This window comes from Tribolium castaneum, chromosome 1, assembly GCF_031307605.1.
Source record: "Tribolium castaneum strain GA2 chromosome 1, icTriCast1.1, whole genome shotgun sequence".
Classification (NCBI taxonomy): Eukaryota; Metazoa; Arthropoda; class Insecta; order Coleoptera; family Tenebrionidae; genus Tribolium; species Tribolium castaneum.
Window position 1 is genome coordinate 7,433,054 of NC_087394.1, and position 10,186 is coordinate 7,443,239.

Genomic DNA, 10,186 nt, shown 5'->3' on the forward strand with positions numbered 1-10,186 from the left:
TTTTATTCTTGCTACCTACAACAATATTCTTCTACCCAATTCTGGGCATTGTGACAGTAATGATAGAAGCCATCATTCACGTTTGGGCTCACAGGAAAAATAAATCGCTGAAAAACCCACATCTCTACTATCAAAGTCCCTTACATATCATCTGCAAAGAATTCTGCGGCGCTTGCAGAGAGGAAGAAGCAAAAGTGAAGATAAGCAAGATTCAAGAAAAACGTGCCGACAAAATCAAAAAATATGGACTCGAGTATGTTAGGAGAATTGTTACGTAAATTTTAAGGCGTTATGAGGATTTGACGTGTTTTTTTTTAATTAAACAAAAAGTTTAAATCCAGGCAAAAGCAACGCAATTGTTTCATATACGAGGTGAGTCTGCTAAAAGTGTATCTTTTGTATCTTAAAGACTAATAATCGCACAGAATTGAGTGTTAACTGTTAAATTCTTAATTTTGTTACCTCTCTGTATGTAAATTTTTTCAGAATTTTTCTACAATCCTTATAATTAAAATTAATTATAAACTCGCTGTTGTGTAAAAATTCGTCAAGGAAATATCTCTAGTCCTAAAAAACACTACTTATAAATAATCACTTTTGTTTGTACTTGTAATTTTAATCAAAACATTATTATTTTTATCTAATGTTTATTTATATTTTCTCCTACCTAACAAAAATGTGAGTTAAAATTTTTCTACCACGTTACGAAAAATAATCTTTTTACTAACTACACGAATGCCTCCGACTTAAAATTCATTATTTTAAGGTATATGATATCAAAAAGAATGCTAAATGAACAAAAATGTCGCAAATTCGGTCCGAAATTTCTTTTTTTGAACGAAAAATCATCAAATTAAGTCTGAAACACCTTGCTTTATATTTGGATAACTTTGGAATTAAAAGTAGTAGTTTTATAATTTAAATTAATTTATAATATTATGGTTTTAATTAATAATAAAAATAAAACTAATGGCGAAAAATTAAATGTATACCATATTTTCTGGCTGAGATAGTATTTTTTTGACTGAGTAGAAACATTTTTAAAATGAAAAATTCCTTTGCTAAATGTAGATAAATGCAAAATTATGTTGGAAATGAGTTGCTTACGCACAGATTGGAGTTTTACGTAATTTTTTGAAAGATTTTGTCAAAAGCAACAGAAAATCGTTAAAAATACGTCAAATTGTTTCATTTACTCTGAATTTGGGAATGTTATTCAGTGAAAAATTCTTAGAACTTTGAAAAAATGCAAAAGTGAATGTTTTAATATAATATACTGCTAATTTCAAAAGATTCTGCAAAAAACGAAGCAGAAAATTCCTATAAATTAAAAGAAATGATTAGTTTCCTTAAATGTAAGATCTCATTTTTCAGCAAGAATCTTGAAATTTTGAGATAATGTGCCAAAAGAAAATGGAAAATCGTTGGTAAATTAGGTCTGAAATTTTCTGTGAATTTAGGAATCTTTTTAGTTACTTACTTAGAAGTACTTTGCTAAAATAAGGCAGAAAATTAAATGCACGGCTTTATTTAAACTTAGGAACATTTTTTTCTGTAAAGACTGATTTACACTAAAGTAGAAATATTTTGATAAAAAACGAAAAATTAAAAGTATTTCTGAGTTTTTTTGATCGTTCAAAAGTGTTTTTAACGAGAAATTTACAGCATTCGAAAGATTTCACAAAAGAAAAGTAAATAAAAACAACTATACGAAAAATTCATTGCTGTAAGGGAAACTGATCTCAGAAAAGTTTATTATAAGGCGTCTTAGGAGTTATAACTATTATATTTTTAGCAATAATTATTATTACTTATTAAACGTGAAGACTGACTCACACGAGAGCAGAAATATCTATTTTGATAAAAAAAATTAAGAAATGTGTTTTCCAGCTTTTTTTGATCGATCTAAAGTGTTTTTAACGAGAAATTTACTACATTTGGAAAATTTTACCAAAGAAAAGTAAATAATCCCTAAATTAAGTCTGAAACAACAATACTGTCTAAACTTTTGAATCAAAACGTGTAAAATCATTACATCGGGTCTAAAAAATTCTACAAAAATGCAGAAAATTGCAAAATTAAGTCAAAAATACTTGGATTAGCAAAAAATTATAAAAATTCTGTCGCAACAATACTAAAAATACTTGCATGTTCCGACAAATTTATTATGGAGTTTTAATAAGAAACTTCCAAAAAAAGTTCCACCGTTTTTGCCAATACGTAGTGGGAAATCGCTAAATTCAGAGTGAAATGTATGACTTTTTATATATTTAGAAACATTATTTCAACGATAAAATTCGTTATTTGCGCTTGGATTTTAGGAAAATTCTGTCTAAACAACACTAAAAATATTTGCTTTTTCCGACAGATTTATCATGGAGATTTTTAGTAAGGAACTTATAAATTTCAGCGTTTTTGCAAGTCGAAATATGACTTTCTATGTATTAGAAACGTATTATTTCAATGATACACTTACAAAATTTCAAATATTTTGCCAAAACAAAGTTGCTCAGTGAATTTCAGAGCGTTTTTTCTGAGGAAAACTTACTAAATTACAAAAAAATTCCAAAAGTAAATCCATTGTGTGATTTTTTTTAAAAGATTTAGGGCATTTTTCGACGAAAAATTCACTGCTGTAAAGAAAACTGATCTCAGAAAAATTAATTACAAGATGTTTAGAACTTTTCTATTTTATTAATTATTACTTATTAAACGTGGCGTTGTAGATTTGGATTAGAAACATTTTTTTCACGGTAGACTAACTCGCCCTAAAGCAGAAATATTTTGAGAAAAAAAAGCAAAAACAGAAAACCACAAAATTAAGAAATTTAGAGTGTTTTTAACGATAAATTTACTGCATTCGCTAAATTAAGTCTGAAACAACTATTACTTTCTAAGATTTAAGGATAACTTTTGACTCAAAATAAAGTGTAAAATCATTACATTAGGTCTAAAATGTTTTCTTTTTATTAAGTAAATTTTTAAATGAAAGACATTTTTATTAAATTAGGAATATATTGCAAAAATGTAGAAAACCGCAAAATTAAGTAAGTTTTTTGCGCTTGCGTAAATTAGAAAAAATCTGTCGAAACAAAACCAAAAATATTTGCTTCTTCCGACAGATTTATCATGGAGTTTTAATAAGAAACTCATTAAATTCCACGGAAAATTTTTTTCACTGAAGACTAACTCGCCCAAAAGCAGAAATATTTTGACAAAAAAAAATAGAAAACCATAAAATTAAGAAATTTAGAGTGTTTTTAACGATAAATTTACTGCATTCGCTAAATTAAGTCTGAAACAACTATTACTTTCTAAGATTTAAGGATAACTTTTGACTCAAAACAAAGTGTAAAATCATTACATTAGGTCTAAAATGTTTTCTTTTTATTAAGTAAATTATTAAATGAAAGACATTTTTATTAAATTAGGAATATATTGCAAAAATGTAGAAAACCGAAAAATTAAGTAAGTTTTTTGCGCTTGCGTAAATTAGAAAAAATCTGTCGAAACAAAATCAAAAATATTTGCTTCTTCCGACAGATTTATCATGGAGTTTTAATAAGAAACTCATTAAATTCCACGGAAAATTTTTTTCACTGAAGACTAACTCGCCCAAAAGCAGAAATATTTTGACAAAAAAAAAAATAGAAAACCATAAAATTAAGAAATGTGTTTTTGAGCTTTTTTGATCGATTTAGAGTATTTTTAACGAGAAATTTACTGTATTCGAAAAATTTTACCAAAGAAAAGTAAATAATCGCTAAATTAATTCTGAAACAACTATACTTTCTAAAATTTTAGGATAACTTTTGAATCAAAACAAAGTGTACAAGCATTACATTAGGTCTAAAATGGGTTATTTTTTTGAATTTAGTAATTTTTTTAAAGAAAGACATATTTATTAAATTAGGAATATATTGCAAAAACGTAGTAGAAAATCGCCAAATAAAGAGTGAAATTTATGAGTTTCTATATTAGAAACATTATTTCAACAATGAACTTGTGAAATTTCAAAGATTTTGTCCAAACAAAGTGCATTATTTACAGCGAATTTGAGAGCGTTTTTTCTGAAAAAAAACTCACATAAATCACAAGAAAATTCCAAATGTGTGATTTTTTATAAAAGATTTGGGGCATTTTTCGACGAAAAATTCACTGCTGTAAAGAAACTCATCTCAGAAAAGTTAATTATAAGGCGTTTAAAACTATTGTATTTTTATAAATTTTTACTTATTATACGTGACGTGATAGATTTGGATTAGGAACATTTTTTTCACTGAAGACTATGACTTACACTAAATCAGAAATATTTTTACAAAAAAAGCCACAAAACTACAAAATTAAGAAATGTTTTTGAGCTTTTTTTGATCGATTTAGAGTGTTTTTAACGAGAAATTTACTGCATTCGAATGATTTTATGAAAGAAAAGCAAATAATCGCTAAATTAATTCTGAAACAACTATACTTTCTAAAATTTTAGGATAACTTTTGAATCAAAGTGTAAAATCATTACATTAGGTCTACAATGGGTTATTTTTTTAATTTCCTAATTTTTTAAATGAAAGACATTCTTTACTGGGAATATGTCGCGAAAATGTAATAAATTGCAAAATTAAGTAAAAAAAATACGTTATTTGCGCTTGGATTGGCGTAGATTAGAAACATATTTGCTTCTTTCGACAGATTTATTATAGATTTTTTAATAAGAAACTTATTAAATTCCACCGTTTTTGCCATAACGAAGTATGACTTTCTATGTATATAGAAACTTGCAAAATCTCAAAGATTTTGCCAAAACAAAGTGCATTACTTGCAGTGAATTCTAGAGCGTTTTTTTCTGAGAAGAACTCACTAAATTATAAAATAAACCCAATATGTGTGATTTTTTTTAAGATTCAGGACATTTTTCCACGAAAAACTCACTGCTGAAAGGGAAACTGATTTCAGAAATGTTTATTATAAGGTGTTTTTGGAATTACAACTTTTGTATTTTTATTAATTACTTCCTAAACGTGACATGGTGGATTTGTTTAAACATTTTTTTTACTTGAGGTAACTTTCAACTGAAGAACATACAAACAAACATACAAAAGTTAAAAAAAAAGACATCAATAGAATGACATTAGAAATGAGAAAATTTCGATTAACTAATATTTATTATAAGGAATTATTGTAGAAGGATTCTAAAAAAAACTGAGAAAATAATAAAAACAATCGCTGATTTCAGTGTAATTAGTTTTTAAAACACAACAAAAATACTTATTTGAGCAGCAACTCACCCCGTATCTAGGTAAGGGTAATGTTTAAACAATTTTAATAAAACTTGAACAGTTTATTCTATTTTAATAATCACCTGTAGGCTAAAATTTCCTTAGTCGCCAATTTACAAATCGTGTGAAAATCAACATTAATGTGACACCTCCAGTACTTACACCGTCCCCAAATCACCGCCGGATAATTCGGACTCGAAATCCCGTGAAAAATCCTAGCCACTGCTCTCCCAGTAAAACTATTATCCCTATAAGTGCAAATAAGTCCCCGGATATTATTCACAACCAAGTCTTCGTCAACAAGCTGATTTTCCTTCAGGGAAATCGCCTCCAAAGGGTTCGGAGATTCAAAATAATCCCTGATTTTTGTTTTTAGTTTCGTGTTAAGTTCGGACGGTTCTTCAGTCAAACACTGCTTGTAGGACGGAACCGCAACTTCAATTAACGTCTGATGAACGGCTCGTAATTGTAAAAGTGCGGTTTTTTCCTGATTTACCACATGTTCATACAACGAGTCCAAAGCCTCGTCTAATTGCTCGTCGGCCAAGTTCCCAGGAGCCAAAAGTCTGAACCCAAGATTTGAAAACGAAACATTCAGAAAACCACAAAATTAAAAAATGCGTTTTTAAGCTTTTTTTGATCTATTTAGAGTGTTTTAACAAGAAATTTACTGCATTCGCTAAATTAAGTCTGAGACAACTATTACTTTCTAAGATTTAAGGATAACTTTTGAATCAAAACAAAGTGTACAAGCATTACATTAGGTCTAAAGTGGGTTATTTTTTTGAATTTAGTAATTTTTCTAAAGAAAGACATATTTATTAAATTAGGAATATATTGTAAAAACGTAGTAGAAAATCGCCAAATAAAGAGTGAAATTTATGAGTTTCTATATTAGAAACATTATTTCAACAATGAACTTGTCAAATTTCAAAGATTTTGTCCAAACAAAGTGCATTATTTACAGCGAATTTGAGAGCGTTTTTTCTGAAAAAAACTCACATAAATCACAAGAAAATTCCAAATGTGTGATTTTTTTTAAAAGATTTGGGGCATTTTTCGACGAAAAATTCACTGCTGTAAAGAAACTCATCTCAGAAAAGTTAATTATAAGGCGTTTAAAACTATTGTATTTTTATAAATTTTTACTTATTATACGTGACGTGATAGATTTGGATTAGGAACATTTTTTTCACTGAAGACTATGGACTTACACTAAATCAGAAATATTTTTACAAAAAAAGCCACAAAACTACAAAATTAAGAAATGTTTTTGAGCTTTTTTTGATCGGTTTAGAGTGTTTTTAACGAGAAATTTACTGCATTCGAATGATTTTATGAAAGAAAAGCAAATAATCGCTAAATTAATTCTGAAACAACTATACTTTCTAAAATTTTAGGATAACTTTTGAATCAAACAAAGTGTAAAATCATTACATTAGGTCTACAATGGGTTATTTTTTTAATTTCCTAATTTTTTAAATGAAAGACATTCTTTACTGGGAATATGTCGCAAAAATGTAATAAATTGCAAAATTAAGTAAAAAAAATACGTTATTTGCGCTTGGATTGGCGTAGATTAGAAACATATTTGCTTCTTTCGACAGATTTATTATGGAGTTTTTAATAAGAAACTTATTAAATTCCACCGTTTTTGCCATAACGAAGTATGACTTTCTATGTATATAGAAACTTACAAAATCTCAAAGATTTTGCCAAAACAAAGTGCATTATTTGCTTTGAATTCTAGAGCGTTTTTTTCTGAGAAAAACTAACTAAATTATAAAGTAAATCCAATATCTGTGATTTTTTATTAAGATTTAGGACATTTTTCGACCAAAAACTCACTGCTGAAAGGGAAGCTGATTTCAGAAAAGTTTATTATAAGGTGTTTTAGGAATTACAACTTTTGTATTTTTATTAATTACTTCTTAAACGTGACATGGTGGATTTGTTTAATTTTTTTTTTACTTGAGTTAACTTTCAACTAAAGAACATACAAACAAACATACAAAAGTTAAAAAAAAGACATCAATAGAATGACACTAGAAATGAGAAAATTTCGATTAACTAATATTTATTATAAGGAATTATTGTAGAAGGATTCTAAAAAAAACTGAGAAAATAATAAAAACAATCGCTGATTTCAGTGTAATTAGTTTTTGAGCCACAATAAAAACACTTATTTGGGCATCGACTCACCCCGTATCTAGGTAAGGGTAATGTTTAAACAATTTTAATAAAACTTGAACAGTTTATTTTATTTTAATAATTACCTGTAGGCTAAAATTTCCTTAGTCGCCAATTTACAAATCGTGTGAAAATCAACATTAATGTGACACCTCCAGTACTTACACCGTCCCCAAATCACCGCCGGATAATTCGGACTCGAAATCCCGTGAAAAATCCTAGCCACTGCTCTCCCAGTAAAACTATTATCCCTATAAGTGCAAATAAGTCCCCGGATATTATTCACAACCAAGTCTTCGTCAACAAGCTGATTTTCCTTCAGGGAAATCACCTCCAAAGGGTTCGGAGATTCAAAATAATCCCTGATTTTTGTTTTTAGTTTCGTGTTAAGTTCGGACGGTTCTTCAGTCAAACACTGCTTGTAAGACGGAACCGCAACTTCAATTAACGTCTGATGAACGGCTCGTAATTGTAAAAGTGCGGTTTTTTCCTGATTTACCACATGTTCATACAACGAGTCCAAAGCCTCGTCTAATTGCTCATCGGCCAAGTTCCCTGGAGCCAAAAGTCTGAACCCAAGATTTGAAAACGAAACATTCAGAAAACCACAAAATTAAAAAATGCGTTTTTAAGCTTTTTTTGATCTATTTAGAGTGTTTTTAACGAGAAATTTACTGCATTCGCTAAATTTAGTCTGAGACAACTATTACTTTCTAAGATTTAAGGATAACTTTTGACTCAAAACAAAGTGTAAAATCATTACAATAGGTCTAAAATGTTTTTTTTAATTAAGTAAATTTTTAAATGAAAAACATTTTTATTAAATTAGGAATATATTGCAAAAATGTAGAAAACTGCAAAATTAAGTTAAAAGTACGTTATTTGCGCTTGGATTGGCTTAAATTAGGAAAATTCTGTCCAAACAATACTAAAAATATTTGCTTCTCCCGACAGATTTATCATGGAGTTTTAATAAGAAACTCATTAAATTCCACTGTTTTTGCCAAAACGTAGAAGGAAATCGCTAAATTAAGAGTGAAATGTATGACTTTCTAAGTATTTAGAAACATATTATTTCAATAATAAACTCACAAAATTTCAAAGATTTTGCCAAAACAAACCTTGGGCGTTTTCTGAGAAAAACTCACTAAATAACAAAAAAATTCCAAAAGTAAATCAATTGTGTGACTTTTTTAAAAGATTTAGGGCATTTTTCGACGAAAAATTCACTGCTGTAAAGGAAACTGATCTCAGAAAAGTTAATTACAAGATGTTTAGAACTTTTCTATTTTTATTAATTATTACTTATTAAACGTGACGTGGTAGATTTGGATTAAGAACATTTTTTCACTGAAGACTAACTCGCCCTAAAGCAGAAATATTTTGACAAAAAAAAACAGAAAACCATAAAATTAAGAAATGTGTTTTTGAGCTTTTTTGATCGATTTAGAGTATTTTTAACGAGAAATTTACTGTATTCGAAAAATTTTACCAAAGAAAAGTAAATAATCGCTCGCTAAATTAAGCCTGAAACTATACTTTCTAAAATTTTAGGATAACTTTTGAATCAAAACAAAGTGTACAATCATTATATTAGGTCTAAAGTGGGTTATTTTTTTGAATTTAGTAATTTTTTTAATGAAAGATATCTTTATTAAATTAGGAATATATTGCAAAAATGTAGTAGAAAATCACCAAATAAAGAGTGAAATTTATGAGTTTCTATATTAGAAACATTATTTCAACAATGAACTTGTGAAATTTCAAAGATTTTGTCCAAACAAAGTGCATTATTTACAGCGAATTTGAGAGCCTTTTTTTCTGAAAAAAACTCACATAAATCACAAGAAAATACCAAATGTGTGATTTTTTTTAAAAGATTTGGGGCATTTTTCGACGAAAAATTCACTGCTGTAAAGAAACTCATCTCAGAAAAGTTAATTATAAGGCGTTTAAAACTTTTGTATTTTTATAAATTTTTACTTGACGTGATAGATTTGGATTAGGAACATTTTTTTCACTGAAGACTATGACTTACACTAAATCAGAAATATTTTTACAAAAAAAGCCACAAAACTACAAAATTAAGAAATGTTTTTGAGCTTTTTTTTGGTCGATTTAGAGTGTTTTTAACGAGAAATTTACTGCATTCGAATGATTTTATGAAAGAAAAGCAAATAATCGCTAAATTAATTCTGAAACAACTATACTTTCTAAAATTTTAGGATAACTTTTGAATCAAACAAAGTGTAAAATCATTACATTAGGTCTACAATGGGTTATTTTTTTTAATTCCCTAATTTTTTAAATGAAAGACATTCTTTACTGGGAATATGTCGCAAAAATGTAATAAATTGCAAAATTAAGTAAAAAAAAATACGTTATTTGCGCTTGGATTGGCGTAGATTAGAAACATATTTGCTTCTTTCGACAGATTTATTATAGAGTTTTTAATAAGAAACTTATTAAATTCCACCGTTTTTGCCATCACGAAGTATGACTTTCTATGTATATAGAAACTTACAAAATCTCAAAGATTTTGGCAAAACAAAGTGCATTACTTGCATTGAATTCTAGAGCGTTTTTTTCTGAGAAAAACTCACTAAATTATAAAATAAACCCAATATGTGTGATTTTTTTTAAGATTCAGGACATTTTTCCACGAAAAACTCACTGCTGAAAGGGAAACTGATTTCAGAAATGTTTATTATAAGGTGTTTTAG